Source organism: Protopterus annectens, chromosome 4.part0, assembly GCF_019279795.1.
Source record: "Protopterus annectens isolate FY-2018-M chromosome 4.part0, PAN1.0, whole genome shotgun sequence".
Classification (NCBI taxonomy): domain Eukaryota; kingdom Metazoa; phylum Chordata; order Ceratodontiformes; family Protopteridae; genus Protopterus; species Protopterus annectens.
In genome coordinates, this window is record NC_056733.1 from 508,538,217 (window position 1) to 508,562,409 (window position 24,193).

The 24,193-nt window shown below is 39.7% G+C and overlaps 1 protein-coding gene across 2 annotated transcripts in view; it reads left to right on the forward strand.

Moving 5' to 3' along the window:
• Nucleotides 1-24,193, forward strand: part of HECTD4 (HECT domain E3 ubiquitin protein ligase 4) — a 5,422,508-nt gene that overhangs the window by 1,482,048 nt on the left and 3,916,267 nt on the right. The window lies entirely within an intron of this gene.

Here is a 24,193-nt window from a genome sequence, read left to right on the forward strand (position 1 = left end):
TACCCATTCATTAAATTCCTCTCTGTTTAATAGGGAGGGATGCAACAGTGTATCATTTTTATTACCCTGCATTTTTATTTTAGTTATTATTGGCACTTGATCTGAAATAGTTATTGGGTGTGTATTAAAACTTTCAATTAAATCCACATGTTCTTGTGAGGTGTAATTTCTTTCTAGCCTAGCCCAGTTTTTGTACTTTGGGGAATAATATGTAAATTCTCTATGAGTTCCTATTACTGAATTCACATCTTGCATACCAAATATTTTCATAAATTTCTTCAAAAGTCTACCCTCCCCTTATTTATTTTCCTTTGTAGGTCCCCAGACACATCCTCACTGTTGAAAATCAGATTCCATTCCCCCACTTGTAAGTAATATTCCCTGCCAAAAAATTATTTTTCCCAGAATTTTATTAAGCTCTGTTGTAGCAGTTTAAGGTGGAATATAAATACATGCCAATATAATCCTCCTCCCTTTCTAATAACCCTTTCTGCTGTAAATCTGCCATTATTATTTTTATTGCTCTTCTGTCACTATTGGGGCTCCTCTAGCAGTTAATACAAGTGCTCCCCTTTTTCACTGGCCTAGGTATTTCACTGAATAGCCATTCTGAAATCCTTTCTTTATCAAATTAACATGCTCAGTTATTTTCAAATGTGTCTCCTGTAGCATAGCTATTTGCATTTTTTAATATAGTTCACTATTCTTTCTTTCTTTGTGTATACCTGTGAAACCACTCAAATTCACAGGTAATATGGGATGAGTTTCCAGAATGATAAGAAGGCATTATTCACATCTATTGTGTATAGCAGCTTTTTTAACTGTCTAATGTCAGCCTTTATGTTACAGTGTTTGGCAGGTTGGTCTTTTATACAATTGATTCGTGTCATAACCATTTGAACCTGTGTCACATCTTAACAAGACTTTTTGTTGTAATGAAAACCCTCAAAAAAAAAGCACCCACAGAAAACCCGTATAACCTATTAACTTAATACAAGTTTACAAAACTATGTACATCTTCAAATAATGAAGTTTAACCTTCCAAATAAGAACATTTGTCCCAGATTGACAGTTATGCTCACAGGCTTTACTTATCCTATAATGAAGGTTATCCATGCTAATACGCATGATACATCCTTTGCTTCTCCTTTCACTAAGTGCTGCCTGTTTTTGTTTTATCTTTATTCTTCTTCCACATTATAGAAAACAATTGGACTACTTTGAGAAAACAGTATCTTTTAGCCATTGGAAAAAAAAGGATTCTGTTTTTATTGCCCCTTACCAGATTGTTTACATAGACACATAAAAGCCAAATACATGGTTGCCGTCCGCTACAAGCTTCTAGTGTTGCACTGTTAACATTTATTTACTAAAGGAAAACTTTTCATTACATTCATTGTTCTTTTATTTACTTGCTTCCTTTTAAAACTTGTTAGATCAAACCAAAGGCTGTAATCCATTCATTCCCCCTATGCATAAGTAAGAAAAAATATATCAATTTTACTTATGTTATGCTCTGTATAATTTTACAACTTGTGTCTCACCTCAGCAACCTAAGATTACAGCCTATTATCTTAAATGTGTTTTTGTCCAGGCTTTCTTCTTTTTTTGTATTACACTGCATACATTCCTTAAAACTAAAGAAGAAAGAAAGAGGGAAAAAGGAAGTACTGCATACAATTGCCCCAACCATTACTAGGGAGAGTAGGTAAGCAATGCACTTTCTAAAGCCAAAATCGCTGCATTGATGGGCCCCAGTAACATCCTGGGATGCTTACTAAATAGCATGAACCATAACCTCTATAGCCACCTTGAATCACCTTCCAACTGGGGCTTACTCTTAGGTTTTGTGCCAAGGAATGGAAGATGTCTACAGTCATTCCCGTACTCAGAAATGGTCCAACACCCAGTCCAGGTAAATACAGTCCCATAAATCTGACCAGCATCATGTAAGGCCATGGAAAGAATTATCATCGACATGATAAATGAGGACAGAGGTCACATGTAAATGCTGGACTCATCACAGTTCTGCTTTGATAAACGAAGGTCATGCCTATTAAATTTTCTTTGAGAGGGTCACCAAACCATGGGTGAGGGCAAGACCGTGTGCATACAGTTTACCTCGACCTGACCAAGGGTTTTGATACAATACCCCACTCTGGCATTATAGACAAACTCACTAAGTTAGGTATAAACCCTTTTATTATCAACTGGATAGCCAACTGGCTTACTAATAGGATCCAGAAGGTCAAAATAAGTTAAGCCACTTCCACCAAGAGGCCAGTCACTAGCAGAATTCCCCTAGGCACGGTAATAACCCCGCTCCTTTTTGGCATCTATTTCTCTGAAGTGGAAGTAAACCCTGAAGGTTTATGGCTGACTAAGTTTGTAGATGATTGTAAGCTGGGGGTTATCACTGACTCCCCTGCAGACACTAGCATTCTTCAAGAGGGCTTATCTGTGACTAACAATTAGTGCCAAAGCCACAGTCTTAAACTCAATGCCAAGAAATGTAGAATTGTACCCTTTGGAAAGTCAACCATCCCAGTTAGTTGCCATGTTGTTATTATCCCCCTGAGTCAACCCAGTGGTCAGGGATCTGGGTATGCACATAGTCAGTAGCCTTACTTTAGACCACCATGTGGCCACAGTGGTGAGGAAATCCTTTTGTGTTGTGCAACTTATAAGTAAGGGTGTGGCATCTAGGTCTAAAGAGGTAATTTGTCCACTGTACTTTGCCCTTACTAGACCAGTCATAGAGGGCAGTGCTCCCTTTAGCATGCATCTGACCAAGCATGTGCAACTAGAGTAACCTAGAGTGACTCAGAGGTTCCTTACAAAAATAAAAGGCATAACAGACCTCCCTTACCTAGAATGCCTTGAAGCCCTTTCCCTTCAACCCAGTCTTACATAGATTGGTGAGGGGTGAGCTGTGACTGGCTTACAAGGCATCTGCAAAACCCACACATATGAATCTTCTACATATTCGTAAGTTATACAGTACTTGAAAAACAAGGTGTAAGGACCTGAATTTGTCTGCGACTTAAATGAAACATGCTGTAGAGACAGGTATGTGTCCTTGAAACTGCCACTCCTATGGAACAAGCTTCCTATCCATGTGAAGCTGAGTTCATCAATTACTCAATTTAATTGCAACTTAGACCAGTGGATGGGGAATAGAAATCTGCATCGGCTTGGCAGTCGTGTCCCTTATGGACAGAGATGCTTATAAATGCCTGACCATTGATGTCCTATTTAGATACAGGACATCATTATTCTTTCAGGAGAACCTGACTAATCTTAGAAAGGTCCCCTGCGCCTTTAGCCTACTAACAATCTATGAAGCTATGAAAGGGCACATGTTTACTTTAGTATCCAGCTACTACACATACAGGGACTAAAGGTGGAGATGTCTCATTTTACATCAAAAACAAATCTATCTCAAAACTGATCAAACAGGACAATGTACTTGAGATTCTCCATGTTCAGATCACTGTAGGCAAAATCCAATGCCACTTCCTTGCAAGCTGTAGGTTCCCCCTCTATGACCCCGGAAACCCATACCATGTATTTAAACTTATTGGAAACACTCACCATCCAACCCAATACCATCTTCATGGGCGACTTTAATTACCCCATTATTAACTGGAATTGTATACAACACCAGGCATGCAGACAGAGATTCCTGGATTTTGTAAACAGAAACTCCCTGGACCAGATTGTCAATACACCAACAAGGGGTGCAACCATACTCTTGGACCCTTTGAAATTCCTGTTTAACTATAACCTCCAAACAGGCTTTGTGCCTCGTGAGTGGAGAACAGTGGCAGTCATCCCTCTACACAAAGGTGGGCCATCTATAGACACTGGAAACCACAGACCCATAAGTCTCACTAGTCTCATATGCAAAGCCATGGAAAAAATTATCATAGAAATGATCAGTAATGAGATAGGAAGCTTCCAGATACTGGACCCAACCAAATTTGGATTCAAGTGCAGGTCATGCTTACTCATCCTTACTCATCCTGGTGGACTTCTTTGAGAAGGTGACCAAAGCAGTGGATGAGGGCAAAATGGTTCACATTGCCTACCTTGACCTGATCAAGGCATTTCACACAATCCCTCACACCTCAGGCATTGTTGACAAAACATAAGATATTTGGTACAAACCCTTGTGTCACTCGGTGGATAGCCAGCTGGCTCACAGACAGGACCCAGGAAGTTAGAATTGGGGAGTCCACCTCTACAAAGAGGTGAGTCACATGCGGCGTCTCTCAAGGATTGGTCCTGAGACTGCTCCTTTTTGGAATTTACTTCTCTGAAGTAAAGGCCAATGTCTGTGGCCTCTGCCTGACTAAATTTGCAGATAATTGCAGATTAGGAGCTGTTGTTGAATTACTCACCAACACACACGTTCTCCAGGAAGGGCTGGCACAGACAAACTGGTGCCAGAGCCATGGACTAAAACTAAATGCCAAGAAATACATAATAGTATCCATCAGAAAGTCATCCTCCCGTGGTAACTATTATATTGACACATCCCTAAGAGTAGAACCAGTAGTCCGAGACTTTGGGACACACAGACAGTAATATAGCCTTTGACCATCACATGTCTACAGTAGTGAGGAAATCATTGTATGTTTTGCAACTTATAAACAAAGGTATGGTATCTAAGTTGAAGGAGGTCATTGTTCCACTATATCCAACATTTGTCGAACCTGTCATTGAGTATAATGCCCCCTTTGGTATGTACCTAACCAGGCTTATCTAAGAATTGGAATGGCCACAGAGGATCCTCGCTAAAAGAGTACAGGGCATAAGTAATGTCCTTTGCAGACTGCCTCAAGGCACTATCCCTGTATTCTATCTCCTTCCAGCTGTTGAGGGAGATCTATGCCTGGCATACAAGGCATTGTCAGACCCCACTCTGAGTGAACTTCTGCATGTCTGCAAAACAAACAGCACCTGATATACCCATTATAAAGACTTGAACCTTGCCTGTGATATAAATAGGAGCTGCTAAAGAGACAGGTATATATCCCAACGGCTACCCCTTCTCTGGAACAGGTCCCCTGTTATGTGAAGCAGAATTCCTCTCTAAGCAATTCAAGTGCAACTTGGACAAGTGGATGGAGAACAGGAAGTTCATCCCTGGTTTGGCACCTATGTCTCTTATGGATACAGGCAAGCCTGTAAATGGTTCCATCTCCCAGACCACTGCTTGCAAGTGTTTTACCTCCCAAGCACTTGCTTACACTTGTCAAGGGTACCACAACTTGTCAGAGATTTGGGATGCTTGGCTAGGCTAGGCTTAAAATGGCCTTTGTGGTCAGTAGCCTAGTAAACACCTATGAACCTATCCCTATAACACACAAAAATAACTGAAAATGCTTTACTATATAACATGCAATATATGTCATGATTCTTAAAAATACTGTTAAGAACAAAAACTGTTTTACTTAAAAGTTACCTCTTTACTTCCCTTTCATCTCTCCTTAATGTTCTTCCAAACATTAATGACATGAAATAGGGCATATGCTTTGGAATCCTCTACAAGTTTAACAAAGTAAAAAAAAAATCCAATATTTACAGGTTTTCTTGTTCTGCCATATTTCACAAATGTGACAAAGAAACACCGGCTGCTGAAGTTCGGCAATAAAGGTTCCACAGATCCTCTGATATTCACCACTTAATATTTATTCCACGACAACACTGCACACAGATCTATTAAAAAGGTTATTCAGGTGCTCAGGTATGGTGTCTGGGAGGGTGCTTGCAGCAGTTTTAGTTACTGTTTGTACTTTCTGAGTGATTTAGCCAGGGTTGGGTGTCCTGTCTCATTGTTCATCGGTTGATGAATTGGAAGTTGTCCGACCTCTGTTTCTCATAGTCCTGAATCTTGTATTCTTCTCATCTTTCTTCTCATCATTGGAAACCAGCTGCCGACTAACTTCAGTCATAAAAAACTTCGAAGTTTTTTATGACTGAAGTTAGTCGGCAGCTGGTTTCCAATGATAGACAGGAAGTTACTTCTGTGGTGATTGAAGACGCCGGTAATAATAACCAACATGAACAAATGGTGGCCGGAGCTAAACCCAAGTCTTTTTTAATGAAGAAAGATGAGAAGAATACAAGATTCAGGACTATGAGAAACAGAGGTCGGACAACTTCCAATTCATCAACCGATGAACAATGAGACAGGACACCCAACCCTGGCTAAATCACTCAGAAAGTACAAACAGTAACTAAAACTGCTGCAAGCACCCTCCCAGACACCATACCTGAGCACCTGAATAACCTTTTTAATAGATCTGTGTGCAGTGTTGTCGTGGAATAAATATTAAGTGGTGAATATCAGAGGATCTGTGGAACCTTTATTGCCGAACTTCAGCAGCCGGTGTTTCTTTGTCAAGTTTACCTATCTATTTGTTTTTCCATATTTCACAAATGTGATTGATGCTTTGCAATCCCACATTTATTCATTAATTTCCATGTTGATGGTTTTCTTCCTATTGATTTCTATTTCCCAAGTCCAGTCTTTGGTTCATTTCCAGTGTGCTCCTTGTTCTAGTCAACTCCTGTGCTTTTCTCTCTCTCTCGCTTTCTCTCTCTGTCAAGCATTTTCCTTTGGAACATTGGAAAAGGTTTTACTGACATCGTTTGTCTGTGAGGTTTATTATCAGAAGAAGAAGAAGCAGAGCCCCCTTCTGTCTGATAGCTTATTTCTTGTTGTGTAAACTTTGGTATTTTCTCCTTAGCATGTTTTGCATCAAAAAATTACTTTAACCCTCGAGGAAAAAATATTAAGATAGCTGGATACAGCAGCTTGAATCTTGCACCAGCCTCTTGACATTTCCTGATTGCTGGACAAAATGTACTCCTTTTGTGCCTGTTGTACAGTGAGTGATCATTTTCCACAAATACTGTACCATCTCCAACTTTTATTACTTTGTCCTTCTGCCACAGTTTTATCAGAATCAACTCTTTCTGCTTACAGGGTTGCATCTTTATTATCAGAGGTCTTCGCTGCTTCTCAGGGTCAGGTTTGGAGCATGCACAGAATGTGCTCTTTCAATTAACAACAACTGCTGTGGAATACCAGTCCAGTTGCTTATTTGTGCTTTCATAACATTAATACAGTCTGTTCCTTCCAGTTTCTCTAGAACAGCCGACAATCTCAGGTTTTCTGTACATGCTGTGTCCTCTAATTCTACCATTTTTTGAAACTTAACTCAGCCAGCCTTTTCTTCATTTTGATTTCTGTTTTTTTGCAGTTTTATCAGCTCATTTGAGTATCTGTTAGTTTCTTCCATTTTTTTCCAGCCTTTTATTTGAGTTGATATACTCCTTAAGTGCTTTGTTTATTTTAATTAGCTCTGAGCACATTTGATTTATTTTTTTCCATTTGATTACTGGAAGCCATGTCTTGCACCAAAGCTGAAGATTGAAATTCTTTTTGAGCAGCTGTCAGCTGCACAATTCATCCCAGCTAGTGTTTTCCTTGCATTTTGTGATTGATTTTTTTTTTGTAGGTGTCCAGGCAGTGTACTGACTAGCCAGTAATTGTAATTTACTCAGAAAAACAAATTAATCATCTCAGTTTTGAGTTTTTTTTTTTTCCTTGGGATTATTGAAATTAAGCTGTTACTCAGTGTGCAGCCATCTTGGAAGTTCCCCTGTTGTATGTCTTTATATAAAAGTAATCTTTAACTACCTCAGAAGGAACTGTTGGGAACTGCTCTTTGGGTTAAGGAATGATGGGAGGAAGTTGCGCTGGAGAAAATAAACCAGTGTAGTTGGTCTCCCATTTTTTTGCATGCATGTAATATCTTCTTGGACTCTCCTTGCTGTCCTCCAGCTAGAACATGCAGCATTTCCAAGAACTTCATAACAACTCAGGAAACATTAAACTTCACAAGCTGTTTTCTTCTAGTTGTGGTTTAACTTGTACTTGAAAAGTGGAGGACATTTTTTTATTATATTTACTTCTGGCATATTGTTTTGTATATCCCTGAAAAATGATTAAGTGTTGAATATGACTCTGATGACTGGAGTTTAGTAATGATCTGGGTGGCTGGAGGAAAGATAGGAGTGGCGGTAGTGGGGTGTTATTAGCCTGATCAGCTTGAGCACTGAGGGTGGTTGTTCTAGCAAGACGGTTTGAAATGCCAAGGACAGACACCCAGAAAGTTATACTATTGTGTTCTGTAGCTGAGCTTGCTGTATGCATTTAAATGCACACTTTGTCATTTGCCATTATTTAAGTTCTTATCTGCACTGCCGCAAGACGATGAGAGATAAGGTTAGGAAAAATGTAGAGTGATTGAGAATGATGCGATCATTGGAATTGTTCTCTTTTGTTTGCCACTATAGGGTAAAATTGTCATCCATTCATCAGGGAACAGACTTTGGTCTGCAGGGTGAATCGCATCCTTGCATGAAGGGAGTGATAGAGAATCCATTTGGCTTAACGATGGCCAGAGCTGTCTGGTGAAGAAGGATGCAGATTTCTTTCTAAAGAATGCTACCATTTTCTGGAAGCAGACTAGTTGGACATTGGAGCATACATTCACTAAATATCATCATTGCAGGAGTCATGTGTCCTTCGGTATCTCATTAAGATTAGGTCTTCTGAGCTTTCTCTCCATTCTGCTACCCCCCCCCCCCAAAACCGAGACCTTGTCTCTGTTGCTTGCGATTCTTTAAAGTTGAAACCCATTATAGATGGTCCTTTTATTTTTGAGGTCTGAATGCATCATATGCTTACTAACCTCCATCCATTCATTTGCAGTGTATGGCCTTTCAAGGCTGGTGAATGGCCAACACCTATACCAAATTTGTCAGTGTTTTTCTTGTCTAGTTTCTATTTAAGGTACAGCTCACTTATGTTCCATTATAACTGAACTGCATTCTGGGAGACTGGCTTAGATGCTCATTGTTGGATCATTGTTATAGTAGTCTAGACTGTATGGCACATATCCTGAGTTGATGACAGGTCACCTTCCAAAGTTTTAGGGTACCTTCTATGCACCCTAACCACTGTACAGCTTTAGAAGAATAGTATAAAGTCAGAGGTTAGGGTGCCAAACTCTCAGAACTTTCTTGCCATTGAAGAGCGCTATGTGCTGCAGCTTCAAGGGATTTAATGGTCAGCTAGAGCTTTTTCAGAGATGGGTAAGTATCCCACTAGGGAGGGACTGCCTTCCAATTTTACCATTTTTTGTAAGGAAAATGTTAACTTTCCTATCAAAATTTGTTGTTGGGGAATAGGGGTAGTTTTTTTATGGTGGTTGTTACTAAAACATTTTGCCTCAGTCCTTACATTTTTAATCAGGTGAAAAAAAGCACTACAGTAAGGCTCCATTAACTGCTTGTTATACACTCCTTCACTCGTGTAATGAACTTGGCTCCTTGCTCATCATTCGTTCTTTCCCCAATTCACAGCAAGAGAAAAGGTATACAGGAGACTTCGGCCTTGATGCTGGCTTCCGTTTCACCTCTGCCTCTAGTGGGTGACTCTGCTATGGCCATATTGGGTTCCTTGGACTGCACTTCAGTATCTCTAGGTCCCTCAGGTGCTACTTTTCTGGAAGCTACTAAGTAATGAAGGATCATAGGAGATTACTAGGCTATCGACCCGGACATCATTTCAAGCCTAGCCATTTCATCCCAATGTAATGTCATAGAAATGTTAGTTAAATACCCAAGATTGCATTTACTAATGACTGCCTATGTCCCAGAGGGTTGTGGGCACTATTCTCGGTAAGAATTTACAGTGCCTCATCCACTCTTCCAGGTTCCTATTGAACAGTGTCATAGAAATGGTCTGTTTCAAATGATTAGGGAGCCTATTCCAAATTCCTATTTAAGTCGCAGGCCATATTTAGGTCCCTGAAACTGATGGCCTTAGTCCCAATTTATTTACAGATATACAGCAAGTTCATTAGGTTTGGGTCTGAGATTGCTCTGTAAGACAGACATAAGTCTCCCCTAAGAAGTCTATACGTTAGGTAGAATGACAGGGACTTTAGTCTTGTCTGTGTATGGCACCTGCTGGAGTCTCTTGATCTTCTCTGTTAGAAACCTCTGAGGTCTCTCCAATTGCTGCAGGTGCTATGTACAGTACATGCCTAACGGGGCATTATACTCAAGTATGGGCCAGATTAGTGCAGAGTATAGAGGGGTTATAACCTCTTGCTGTCGAGGCAATGCCTTTACTAAGCAAGTGTGCTACATAGAAAGCCTTCCTTACTACACTAGACATATGGTAGTCAAAGTTAAGATCACGATCAACTTGCGAACCCAAGTCCCTTACCACTTCATGGGTACTTAGGGTATTGTTGATTTGCTATTGTGAAGGAACATTTTTTGTGCCGAAGGGAATGATGATGCATTTCTTTGCATTCGGTTTGAAAGCGTGACTAAGACACCAGTCGGTCTGCATAAGACCCTCCTGGAGTATGCTGACATCATTTGGGGATTCAATAATTGCACCCAGTATGTAGTCTTCTGCAAACTTGGTCAGCCACAACCTCTTAATTTTGACCTGAACTTCTGAGAAGTGTATACCAAACAGTAGGGGGCTCAGCATTGACTTCTGTGACACCCCACTGGTAACAGGTCTGCTGGATGATGTGGAGTCGCCCACATTGATAGTGCATGTCCGGTTTGTGAATCAGGTAGCAACCCATTTTACAATGAAGTGGTTTACATTCAGTTTAAATTTATCTGTAATGCCTGAGGGTGGGATTGTGTCAAAAGCCTTTGCCAAGTCAAGGTATGCTGTGTGCACAGATTGCCCTCATCAGTGACCCTGGTTGTATTTTCAAAAAACTCCACAAGATTTAACGGGTAGGATCTGCCCTTGAAGCCAAAATGAGTAGGATCCAGGGTTTGGAGGTTGCCTATGTCTTTATTATGAGGCCCATAATGATTCATTCCATGGCCTTACAGACTAAAGCTGGTCAGGCTTATGGGTCTATAATTACCCGGGTCTATTGCTAGGCCACCTTTGTGGAGGGGAATAACTGTTGCTGTTCTCCATTCTGCAGGAACAAAACCTGTGGTTAGACTATGATTGAAAAGGGTACTTAATGGTGATGGTAGTTCATGTTTTAGCCTGTTTAGAAGATAACCTGGGATGCCATCTGGTCCCATAGAGGCTGTTTTTCTTTCCTTGGACAAGGCTTTGATGACCTGTTCTTCAGATATGTAGGGTGGGAGGGAAGTGTGGGCAAGGATTATGATTGATTTGGATGGAATAGGGGGTGAAATTTTCGCCAAACCTATCCACTAGCAGGTTTGCTATCTCTGTGGAGGCACTGTGTGATACCATTGGTCACTAGTTCTGCATATGTTTAGGTTCTACCTTTTAGGCCATGTACATAGCTGCAAAAGGCCTAATGGTTATCCTTGGCTGTGCTGCTTAAGTTTCTTTCAAAGAGGCCCTTAGAGGATTTGACAAGTTGTCTTATTTGCCTGTTGAGGCTGAGGAGAGTGCTTTTCCATAGTTGGGGTCTTGCCTTTGTTTTCATGGACAGCAACGTTTTGCATTTATTGTCAACTTTGTTGATGCTGGATGTCTACCATGGTGGCTTGTTTTTAATTGGGACACTGGCTTTGATTCTTTCTGGTACAGCTGAGTCTATACACTTATAGTAATGTACAGGGCTTTATTGTAGTTACTACTTTCAGCTAGGGGCAGGGCTCGGAATGCATTTATACCTTCACCTAGGAGGGTATAGTTTGCCTTGGTGATGTTTATTAGTCTGATTTCACCCTTTGTGAGTTCTGGGTTAGTGTCAGCTCGAAGGTGACTGATTTGTGGTCTGATTTAAATAACGAGGGTTCTGCAGTTGCAGCAGTGCATCCATTTGACGTGTTAGTGAGGACCAGATCTAGTATGTTTGTTCCTCTTGTCGGGGTATGAAAATTTTTCTTCCAGCGCATTTGAGTTAAGAAAGGCAGGGAACTTTTGCACTAGTGGGTTCGGGCTAAAGTAGGTTTACCAGTTGATGGTAGAATAATTGAAAATTCCCTGCAACCAGGAGTGTTCGGTAATATTTGGATGGTCTCTAGTGTGGTCAATAGGCTTCATGCTCATCATGACCTATGAAGGGGGGATCTGTAACTGGCTATGACTTGAATGGGGGTCTTACCCACTGTAACCTGAATTTGGAGTAACTCCATGAAGTTGTCCACTTTAACTAGATGGGAAGTGAATTTATCTCTAATATAGCTAGAAACACCACCTCCTTTAGTTTTTTTTGCAGTCTGAAGATGTGTAAGTCATTGTAGCCTTGCAAGGCCGGGATACTCTTTGAGGCCTTGAACCAGGTTTCTGTGACTGCACCTACATCTACATCGTCCAGTGATATAAGTGCTTCCAGGGTGTCCAATGTTTGGTTTAAGCTCCTACCATTTATCATCATAACCCTTATTTTGTTATGATTGGCAAATTTCATATCGGTAAGTTTGTTTTCGAGACTCTGCCCAAAAAGGGCACTATGGGGAGTTAAGAACCTTTGCCAGCAGCTGAAAGCCTAGAGGTGCGAGGTTGAAACTATCTTTGGCAAAGCAGTGACATTTGTCGGCCATGGCTTTCCACACTGACAGGAACTGGGTCCCCTTTGTTTAACACCAAAACTAAGCCAGTTATTGAAATTGTTTTCTTTATACTGTGGCGTTATGCTAGTGAAGGTAATATGCTCCTCAAGGCTAGGGACATACCAAGACTTCCAAGATGGCTGCACATTGAGTAACAGCTTAATTCTAGCTCTCCCAGTGTGAAAACAGAAACTCCACACAGAAGGCCAGTAGACTTGTGTTTATGGGTAAATTTCAGTAACTAGTTAGTAAGTGTACTGTCTGGATGTCAGTAAAAGAAATACAGAAGACCTGGAAAAAAGTGGCTACAAAAAGTGAGGAAGAAATACTGTCTAGGGAAAGTTCTGAAGCTCTTAAGCAAAATGCAGTGCAACCTCCAGTCATAAATTCCAGTAACCTATAGGAATATGCAAGACAACTGCTCACAGACCTGGTTGAAATGAACAAAAACACTCATGGAGTATATCAACACAAACAAAAGACTGGAAAAAATGGAAGAAGCTTTAAACAAATATTCAGATGATGTGATAAAGCAGCAAAAGTCAGAGGTCGAAATGAAGAAAAGGCTGGCTGACTGAGACTGCTCTGGAAAAGATGTTTCAGAAAGTAATAGAATTAGAGGACAGAGCACGTAGGGAAAACCTGAGATTTTCAGTTATACCAGAGAAGCTGGAAGGAACAGACTGCATTAATTTTATGAAAGTACAAATAAGCAACCAGACTGATATTCCACAGCAGGAATTGTTAATTGAAAAGGGCACATTGTGTTTATGTTCCAAACCTGGCTGTAGGAAAACAGCCTAGACCTTTATAGTAAAGATGCAATCCTACCAGCAGAAGGAGTTGATTTTGACAAAACTGTGGCAGAAGGACAAAGTACTAAAAGTGGGAGACAGCAGAGTGTTTGTGGAGAATAATTACAGGCAGAAGAGAAGCACATTTATTCCACTCTTCAGGGAATGTTGAGATGCAGGTGTGAGATTCAAACTGCTGTACCCAGCTGTGTTCAGAGTATTCTTCCCTGGAGAGACAAAATAATTTTTTGATGAAGTACATGCTAAGAAGGAAGTACAAAAGTTTGTCCAACAAAAAGTGAGCTGTGAAACAGAGATTCTGTTTCTTGTTCTTCTGGTAATAAAGACCTCGGGGACACTGTACCTGTGGAACGTTTTCTATTGTTTCACCAGAGACTGTTGGAGTGAAGGAAAGGAGCATGTGAGTTGACTAGAAGAACTGAGAGTATGTTGGAAATGAAGCAGAGACAGGATTTGGGAGATAGAGATAAACAGTAATAAAACTAGTAACTTAATGTCAGATTAAAATGCAATAATTATATGTGCAAAATATGCCAACAAGAAAATCTGGAAATATTGGACTGTTTCAGAATTTGTTGGACTTGTGGGGGACTCGAAGGCATATGCCCTACTATGTCATTAATGTTCAGAAATGCTTTGGGGAGGGGAAGAGGAAGGAGAAATTTTTCTGTAAGTTAAGGAATTTTTTTCTTAGTAGCACTATTGTAGTGAATGATTTTCTTTGCATGTTGTAAAGTAAAGTTTTCTCAGTTATGTTTAAGTGTAATGGGGATTGTAAACAGGTGCTGCTGTTTTTATTTTCTCCCTTCTCTTTTTTTTTTGTTGATCTTTTTTAAAAAATGTAGGCAATGCAATAAAAAAAAGCCTGATTACAAGAGCATGACAGAAGAAAAAAATAATGTGCTTTTTCTCATTGTTACATGGGGAAATGACTGGATTTAAGGACCTTAGATTGATTTAGCAACAGGTTTTAAGAGTAAGCAAATAAATGAAAAAGAATATTAAATATTATGAGGCTTTTTTCTAGCAAATGCAACTATGCTCCATAGCAGTTCTGCAGCCTGTCTTCATGTTTCCATGGAAACAATCTGATAAAGAGAAACTGGCTACCTGGTTCTCATGTCTCCATGGAGACAATCTGATAGAAAAAAACTTGCTGTAGACTGGTGGAAGAGTGATTGGTTGAAGAAAAAACTGAGAAGAGAAATTGGCTAGGACATAATGTTCTCTGAAACCATTCAGGAGTTTTCCCAGCTAGGAAAGCTATAAAGAAAAGACCAAAACAAATTAGCACTTAGTAGAAGCACAGGCTGCATCATGCATCTTAGCATGTTTAACCTTTCATGTAGGGTAACTCAAGTCTGTGAGTGTGGCTGTCAGTTTGGGACCTTTGTTCCTATTAGGAGGGTAAAATTTCATTATTTAAGGATGTGCATAAGTTTGTGTGTTAGTATTAAGTTATTGGATTTTAGGGAGGTTTTGGGATGTTTGCTTTTAGCGCTTTCGTCAATGGTATAAATGACTTCTTTAGAATGAAAAAAAATCACACTACATTCTCTACTTGTATGATAAAATAAGAAAATCACACGTTTTCAGTTAGTGTATCAGCTTCAACCCAGCCTGTCTTAAAAACACAGCACTTATATTATTTCTAAACATGCAACAAGACTTACAGTATATAGTTGAATTAAAATAATCTGAACAGAAAATATTTTAAAAAGCAAATTCAGCTTTCATCTTTAAAACACAATTGATAGAAATCACATCACTGAGCCCTGGGGGTACACTGGCATTGTATTTTATTTGTCATTTTAGTTCTTTATACTGCAAAACTAAATCTAATTGTCCCCCTCTTGGACCCATTTCAACTTTTTCTGTAGCCATGTATTTACAATAGTGTTCTGGGTGGTTTTTGACATGTTTTGCAAGTGCATTCTTTTCGTCTAGCCTTGAAATGTCATACTGGTGTTGGGAAATCCTCTTGCTAAATGCCCCCTTGGTTTTACCAATATAGAACATTCAACATACTTGACAAACTGTCACGTAAACCACCCCAAAAGTAAAACAATAACCTTTATTAGTGGTTTTAATGTACTGGCCAGTAACTATTCTTACACCTTCACCCTCTAAAATAAATTTGCACTGGTGGCATCATTCACATTTGTGCATACCCCTTTCAGCCACTCTAACACTATTACTTTCCAACAAATTCTTAAAACAAATGTCTTTCTTATAGACTATGGTAGGTTTTCCCCCTACTTTTGACTTAATATTTTGATCTATTGAAAAAAATACTCTAGTCGTGTCTTATGACCTCTTTTATCCCATAGAAGCAAATGTTATATTGTAAAATCAAGGCTCCTTTGCAAATGGTCTGTCTTTGCACAGTGTCAGTGCCATTTTGCTGCACATAGGACAAGGGTGCAGAATTTCCTAACAAGGGTTTAAAAATACCCTTTGTTCTTTTATTTACTTCCTCCCTGATCACCTCACTAAGTAGCTTGTGTGGGTGCACCCTCAACAACAACATTTCCTTAAATATCTGGCACTCCTTAATAAAGACATCATCACAACTCACCATTCTAGCCAGTCTAACACACTGTCCTTTAATTAAGGACCTTTTTTGATGTAGTGGATGCCCACTAGTAAAATGTAGAAGGGAGTTGGAATAGCTGAGTTTCCTGTACAGCGTAGACTCAAACCCCTTATTTTCCTTATCTAATTATAAGGATACATCCAAATAATGCATCATTTCACTATTAACTTCCATAGTAAACCTCAAAAAAATTCATCCAGTTTCTCTCTAGTATCCCTCCAAAAAATTATGATTGTTCTCCAAAGAAATGACCATACATCACCCAACTTTCAGAGAAACCAGAATCAAACACCTTGGTCATTTCCCACTCAGCTAATACCGTATTAGCAAATGCTGGGGAACATGCAGCTCCCATTGCCACTCCCTTCTTATTTGAATAGTTCTTCAAAAATCCAATAATTGTTCTCCAGAATGGCTTCCATTAACGCCCTAATAGTAAGAACCTTGTCATGGCTAAACCCAGAGTTTTTACACAGAAATTCATAAAACATTTTCAACCCCTCATCATGGGGGATAACAGGAAAAAAAGGTCAGTAACATCTATTGTGACTAACAAAGTTCATCTGAATAAATCTGAGAGTTAACTTTAGATAAAAAAAATCCCACGAATCCTTAAAAATATGTGGGAATTTATCCAAGATACCCTTGACCTGAAAATCTACAAATTTTGCCAGTGAGGGAAGGTCTTTAAGGCTTTGGCATCCACAGTAGGTCTTAATGGTGGGTCATAGACACTCTTATGAATTTTCAGAATACTGAAAATTGTGGGTGTCCTAGGATGGTCTACTTTCAAATTTTTATTTTCCTGTAAAGTAATCTGTCTAACAGTAGTTCTTCTAGCAGTATGTCAGTCCCCTGGTAGGCAGTGTTTCTTTCATTAATGGATACTTCCTCATAAGCATCTGTATGCAAGACTCCTAGTAGTTTGTTGGCATAATCAGTGTGGTCCGTAACCACCCCTCCACCTTTGTCAGGTTTCATAATGCTTAGATTTTTCATTGATGCTATATTTTTAAATAGTCCTGATTCCGAAACACTGAGATTACTAAAGCTGGGGGAGTTGTTCTTTTTTGATGGATTAAATATCTCTGATGTCCTTTTCACACATTTTCTCAAAAGTATTAACAAGGGGGTGAAGTGGGGGGTTAAATGTACTACTACTTTTTAAAGGAATTACTCTGTCTGACACTGGGTTTTCAAAATTGGTATTCAAATTGATTGATATTTAACTGATAGATCAATTGAAAACGTGATTTTCTTATTTTATCATACAAGTAGAGAATGTAGTGTGATTTCTTTTTTCATTCTGAAGAAGTCATTTATACCATTGACGAAAGCGGTAAAGTGTGTTTTATTAAAGAGGAGCCATCGTCCTGCAAACTATGTCCCTGATTTGGCATGGGAGACGTGAATTCTGTAATAGGAGTTTGGAGTGAATTTACGTATTCCCTAAAATAAAAACTGGGCTAGGCTAGACAGTTTACATTTCACAGGAACATGTGCATTTAATTGAAGGTCTTGATATGCACCCAATAGCTATTTCCGATCATGTGCTATTAATTAAAATAAAAACATAGGGTAATGAAATACAAATGAGACACTGGTATTTTCCCACCTGTCTGTTGAAAAGAGAAGAGTTTGAGGAATGGGTAGTGATTATTCAGCAGCTACTATCGAGGATAGAAATTTCTTCTGAAAGTATAGCTAGAAAGTGGGATAAAATTAAGATGGAGTTAAAAATAGGGTGGAAATAAAAGAAAGGGAGCTATGGTTAAGAAGTAACAATTATTTAGAGGGACTGACAAATGTTGAAGTATTGCAGAATAGGGAAAATCTTACAGAACAAGAAGGGCCTCACTGAGACAGATGCCTGGTGTCAGAGCCATGGCCTCAAGCTCAATGCCAAAAAGTGCAGTGTCATCCCCTTTGGTAAAAACTCTGTACCGATGAACTACCACATAGGCAGCAATCTACTTAACACCGAATGCGTGATGAGACCTTGGAACCCAGGTGGATAGTAGTCTCTCCTTTGATAGTCACATTGCCACAGTAGTCAGGAAGCCCTTCTACGTAGCACACCTAATCATAAAAGGGTTCTCATCCAGGAAAAAAGAAGTCATTGTTCCCCTCGACTCGTCACTCATTAGACCCATTATAGAGCACAACGCCCCTTTTGGAATGTACCTCACAAGACATCTGCAGCAGCTGGAAAGGCTGCAGAAGTACCTCACAAAGAGGATTACTGGCCACAAACAAATGCCCTACACTGACCGCCTCAAAAAACTCCAGCTTTACTCCGTAGCATATTGCCTACTCCGAGGTGATCTCTGCCTAACATATAAAACTATGTCAGACCTAGAGCTGTTGGACATGCTACACCTAAAGAAATCCCAATCCCTCCAAGATACACACTCTAGGGACCTAAACCTTGTCACCACAATAAACAGGACATGCTAGAGGGATAGATTCCTGTCCCAGAGACTTCCTATACTCTGGAACAAGCTACCCATCTACGTCAAGCAAAGTTCTTCATTAGCACTCTTCAAAAAAAATCTTGATGAGTGGATGGGAAATGAGAAATACACCCCGGGGATCACTTCTGTGTCTGCTGGACAGTGGCACAGGAAAATAACTTTCTTGGGTGGCGTAAGTTATGGTACCTTGCTAGCTAGGCTTACGTAGGCCCTTGGGCCGATAGCCTAGTACCTACCTATGATCAACTGCAGAATGCTAGGCGGATAATAAGGGATTACATCGATAATATGCACGAGTTTAGAAAGATTTGTTAAGGAACTGTTTTTTTAATAATAGTAGAGCACAAAAACTTTTAGCATAACAACTCAGGCAACAAAAAGTTGAAAGGGCTGGTGCCAAGCTTAGGGAGCCTATAACAAGGAAGGTAACAAGATCCTGTAGAAGTATTAGAAATATTTCAGAAATTCTATGAAGTCTCTGTAAAGCAGAGAAATATGGAAATCAAGACAAGATACAAATGGAAATGTTTATGGAAGAATTAAATATGCCAAGGTTACAGGTAGATGAGGCTCAATTACTAATGGTTAGGATAGAAGGGAGATGAGATAAAATTTTTGATGTTTAAAGCAATCTACAGGTAAATTCCAAGAAATAGATGGTATTCCTGGGGAAGATTGGAAGATATGAGGGAAAAACTGATAAAGATCTGGAAGGTTTTGTTTAACAGTTTTTTAAGAGGAGCAGAAGTACCAATATCTTAGAAGAAAACAGTAGTAGCTGTAATACCTATAGAGGGGTACAGATCCATCAGGCCCAGCTTCATACAGGCCCATTTCAATACTAAACTATAATTATAAAGTGTTATGTCTATAATGGCTAAAAGAATGACAAAGGTAATGCCAAAATTTATAGATAAGGATCAGTGTGGTTTTGTGAAGGGGGGGCAAACATTTGACAACATTAACAGAACACTCGTCCAGAGGAAAGTAGAATGTCAGAAGATGTCATTGTTGGTGGGTCTTGATGCAGAGAAGGCATTTGACAGAGTAAGCTGGGAGTTTGAGAAGGGTAGTGGAGGAATTTGCATTTCCTGAAAAAATTATAAGGTTGATTAGGAGGATATATGAGGAATCTGAAGCAAAAATTGAAGTGGGCGGGATCCTCTCTGATAATTTCTGTTTGAGCAGAGGAACCAGGTAGGAGTGTCCTCTTTCCCCTTTGATATTTGCATTATATTTAGAACCAGTGGCAAAGAAAATAAGGGACTCAGAAATTCAAGGATATAATTGATATGGTGGTCAAGACAAGTTGGTTGTATGTGCAGATGAAATTATTTTATACCTGACAAAACTAGAAAGAGACATTACAGTGTTGTGGAACATTTTGAGGCAGTTTCAAAACTTTTCAGGATACAAAATTAATGAAGCTAAAACAAAGGCAATAGCGGTAAATTATGTACCCACACAAGAATTGGTTCAGCAATATCTGTATTTATGGAGACATGATAGAATTAAGTATTTGAGTGGATTAAAATGATTTTGATGCGGCAGCTTTTAGGATATGTGAGAAGAGACTAAAAAGATAATGCAAAAACTGAGAAAATGGAAGCTTTGTTATGTGGGTATGGATAGTAAAATACAAGCACTCAAAATGTTTTAGCCCCTTTAGCCTTGTACACATGTCAGGCATATTTTTATTAACCAGAGGAGAAGTTGTGAATAGCAATTAATAATGAGCTGAAGGACTTTATCTTGGCGGGAAGACAGCAAGAGTCAAGTGGGATAAGTTGATTCATCCAGTAGAACAGGGCGGATTGAGTTACCCAATTTGAAGGCTATTTCAGAGCTACACAGTTATGGCTCCTGTATATAGCACAAGCAGAAAACTACAATTCAAAGTGGAAAGGGAGGATGTTGAAACGGGGGGGGGGGGGGGGTGATGCTCAAGAAACAAGGAGTGAATGGGATTTTAGATGCAGGCCTTTAAGGAGAATAAGAATAATGATACAGAATTTTATATCTGTAAAGAAGCAGAAAGTATTCCAAGAACTAAACCAACATGAGAATGAAGAAAGGAGATTCTGCTGAAAGGGATGACTGCAATTAGGGATACAGACAAAAGGTAAGAGGGGGCTGGAATTTATTGGAGAAAACTGGGAAAAGATCCAGGGTATTGGGAGCAAACAACTAGAGAGGGAAAGGTAATAGAATGGAAAGAGGCCAAGAATTTATTTGGACTGCAGGTTATAGATTGGCTTCCTTATCAAGGATTGATGTCAGAGTATAGGCAAAAAGAAAGAAAAGGGGGGGGGGGGTCCTAAGTGAAAGACCAGCACTGGTAGAGTTTTTAGTAGAATCTAGAACAGAAGCTGCCATTAAAAGGAATAATTAGTAGAGCATATAAAATATTGCATGATAATTATAAGAATCAATCAAAATAAGTTAGAAAGGATTGGGAAGAGAGATTGGATAAGCAATTCACAAACAAACAATGGGAGTATATATGTTTGTCTCCCAAATATGCAACAAAATCTGGAAGATTTAGGATTTTTGCTTGGAAATGTTTGCATAGATATTTTTATACCCCAAGTAGACTCCAGAGAATTTTTCCTCCTGTAGAGAGCAAATGTTGGAAGTTTGATGTGGAAGAAAGAGGTACTTGGGAACATATTTTCAGGGAGTGCACTGTGTTGGCAGACTTTAAGGATTCCCTGTGGGGTGCACTGTCAGAGATCCTTGGTGGGCGGATTGGTGTGATGAGGGAGATGATTTTTCTTGGCTATGATACAGAGTTAGAATTGCCTAGACATGGTAAGGCCTTGCTTTTTGTAATTATGGTGGCTGCCAAAAAAGCAGTTACTAGAAAAATGGAAGTCAAAATGTAAACCATCTAAATTAGAAGCAGTGAATATAGTAACAGAGGTAAAGCAGCTGGATTTGAGATCTTAAGAAAAGGGTATGAGGAAACTACATTGGAAAAAATGGGAATTGTGGGAATAATATATACAAGGGAGGAATGAGGTTTAAAAGAACGCAGGACTTAAGTGAGCTATGTAATGTTTGACTGAAAATGACTGAGTAGACTGTAAGTGATGTATAATGTTTGGAACTTGAGTGTGTCATTATGGTTTGTAATGTAAAATGCTTGCAGTTAGAATTGTATCGGTGTGGTTTGTTTTCATTTATATAAATGTGTAATTACTTATGTCGTAAGTGATGGTTCAGTAAAGATGATTCTTGTTTAAGAAAAAGGGGCAGGAATTGATTAATTTATGTAATGTTGCTTAGGTTATATATGTATAGCAATTTATGTGAAATAAAATGTTATAGTTTGTTAATACAGTTTGATTACTTTTGTATAAATGTAAATTTGCCTATGTCACAATTGTTAATACAATAAAGGTGTTTATTACAGAAAAAAAAGGCTAGTGACATACATACCTGCCTGGGACACGTACTCAGAGCTCAATCCTGTCTCTCTTCATTTAGTCCAGTGAGGTACATCTCAAGTAGTTCACTCCAACATGAACTGTGCTACCAGAGTAGTAATGGTACTTGTTGCTGAGTGACCTGAGTGCATGCGTGATCTGTCGAATCCTGGCACCAGACAGCCTGCTAACTGTGACTTTCTCCTTGTCTAACCTGGTGAGTGGGTCATCACTGTGTCTCACTATTGAATCTCCAGTGACTAGAAATGTGGTTTTGAGTGTTACGCCTTACGGGCCTGGTGGGTAAGACAGTGGTGTTGCTACGTTTCATGGGTGCTGTGGGAACTGTGTTAGTTGTAGCAGTCTTGTGTTTTGGAGGTCTCTGATGTCTGCTTAGGTGTTTTGAAAGAACATCTGTGTATGTTGATTTTTGTGTTGGATGTGTACTATCTGCATGTGTAGTGGTGGGTGTGTTGACATCCTCTTCTTTGTTACTATTTTGAGTGTGAGAGAGCATGGATTCAAGATTCTTGGTGTAGATACATCTTACTCCCTGTACTAGAGTGAGTTATTAGTTGAGGGTTGTCTGTCTACATGAGGGAACTGCTACCTCAAGAGACCCAAGTCATCAAGGTTGGCAGGAGAAACAAGGGTGGTCCAACTGTCCATAATGCTAGGTTGAAGGCTGTTGTCAGAACAGAGGGCTTTTCGAGATCAGTGGATGGATAATTCTTTTTTTTTTTTTTTTTTTTTTTGGTAGTTTAATAGGTTTCAGTTCACTAGCAGTACTTCTTTGATGCATTCCCCACCATGGACCCTGCCTCTAATGCCTCTTCATCTGACTCAGCACAGCTTCAAAACTCTTCACAGTCAGCTGAAGACACTCAATCTAGCCGCATGGAAGATTCCTTAGCATCACAGCAGGCCCTGCTCTCCAAGGAGGTGCAGGATGTCATTTTGGAGGCCAGAAGGCCATCAACTAGAAAAGCTTACTCTGCAAAATGGAAACGTTTTTGTGTTTGGAATGAGAAAAAGGGCCAGTGCCCTGGAAAACTGAATTTACCTCAAATACTACAATATTTGGCTGAACTGCTAAGCAGTGGACTTTTGTTCTCCTCCATCAAAATCCATGCCTCAGCCATTTCTGCAGAATACAACACTGATCCACCTTTATTCTCTCACCCTCTATTAAGACAGTTCTTCAGAGGGGCTAAGAATTTAAGACCTCCAAGAAAACAACCAATACCTGCTTGGGATCTTAATTTCATTCTGGAAAAACTGACTTTGCCCCCCTTTTGAACCAGCTGCCTCATCATATTTACAATATTTGTCCTGGAAAACAGCTTTCCTTCTGGCTATCACTTCAGCTCGTAGAGTTTCAGAACTACAGGCTCTTATGGCTGTCCAGCCTTTCATCATCTTCCATCAGGACAGAGTTTCATTACGTACCAACCCGTCCTTTATGCCTAAAGTGGTATCCAGGGTAGCTTTAAATCAGGCCATACATTTACCTACTTTTTATCCTAATCCTCAAAACAAAGGGGAGAGATTACTGCATTCCTTGGACATCCACAGACAACTGCATTATTATTTGGACAGAACAAAGCCTTTCAGAAAATCAGAACAGCTTTTTGTGGCCTATGCGGTAGGAGCTCAAGGAAAGTCAATATCCAAACAGACAATCTCAAAATGGATAGCCCACTGCATACGCTTTTGCTATTCCTTTCATGGCAAAACTGTACCTACAGGCATTAGAACTCATTCCACAAGGGCCACAGCCACCTCTGCAGCCTTCCTCAGAGGAGTTCCTACCAAGGATATTTTAGAAGCAGCCACTTGGAGTTCTGTGCATACCTTCTCTAAGCACTACAACCTACCGTTATACTCCAAGTCTAGAGCAGGCTTTGCCACTGCAGTCTTGCAGGGCATTTTGGCTCCTCCTAGCTCCACCTAGTGCCTACCACCCCTTTCTTAGCTTTGGGATTCTACCCATCTGTTATGACTGCAGCTGTATGCACGATGAACATAATACAGTTTTGTACCTACCATAAATGTAGATGTTCGAGTGCTAATACAGCTGCAGTCCAGGTTTCCCTCCCTCCTTCCCCTCTAGGGGTATTCTTTTATGGTGTATCTGTTTGCAACTACTGTTTTTTGACTGAGAAAGTAAAAAGGACGAGGGCTACACAATATGCTACAGCTGTAACTAAGGAAAAAACTGTTAAATTAATCTGTCCGGTTATGGTGCACGATTGCACAGGAGTGCGCAGTGCT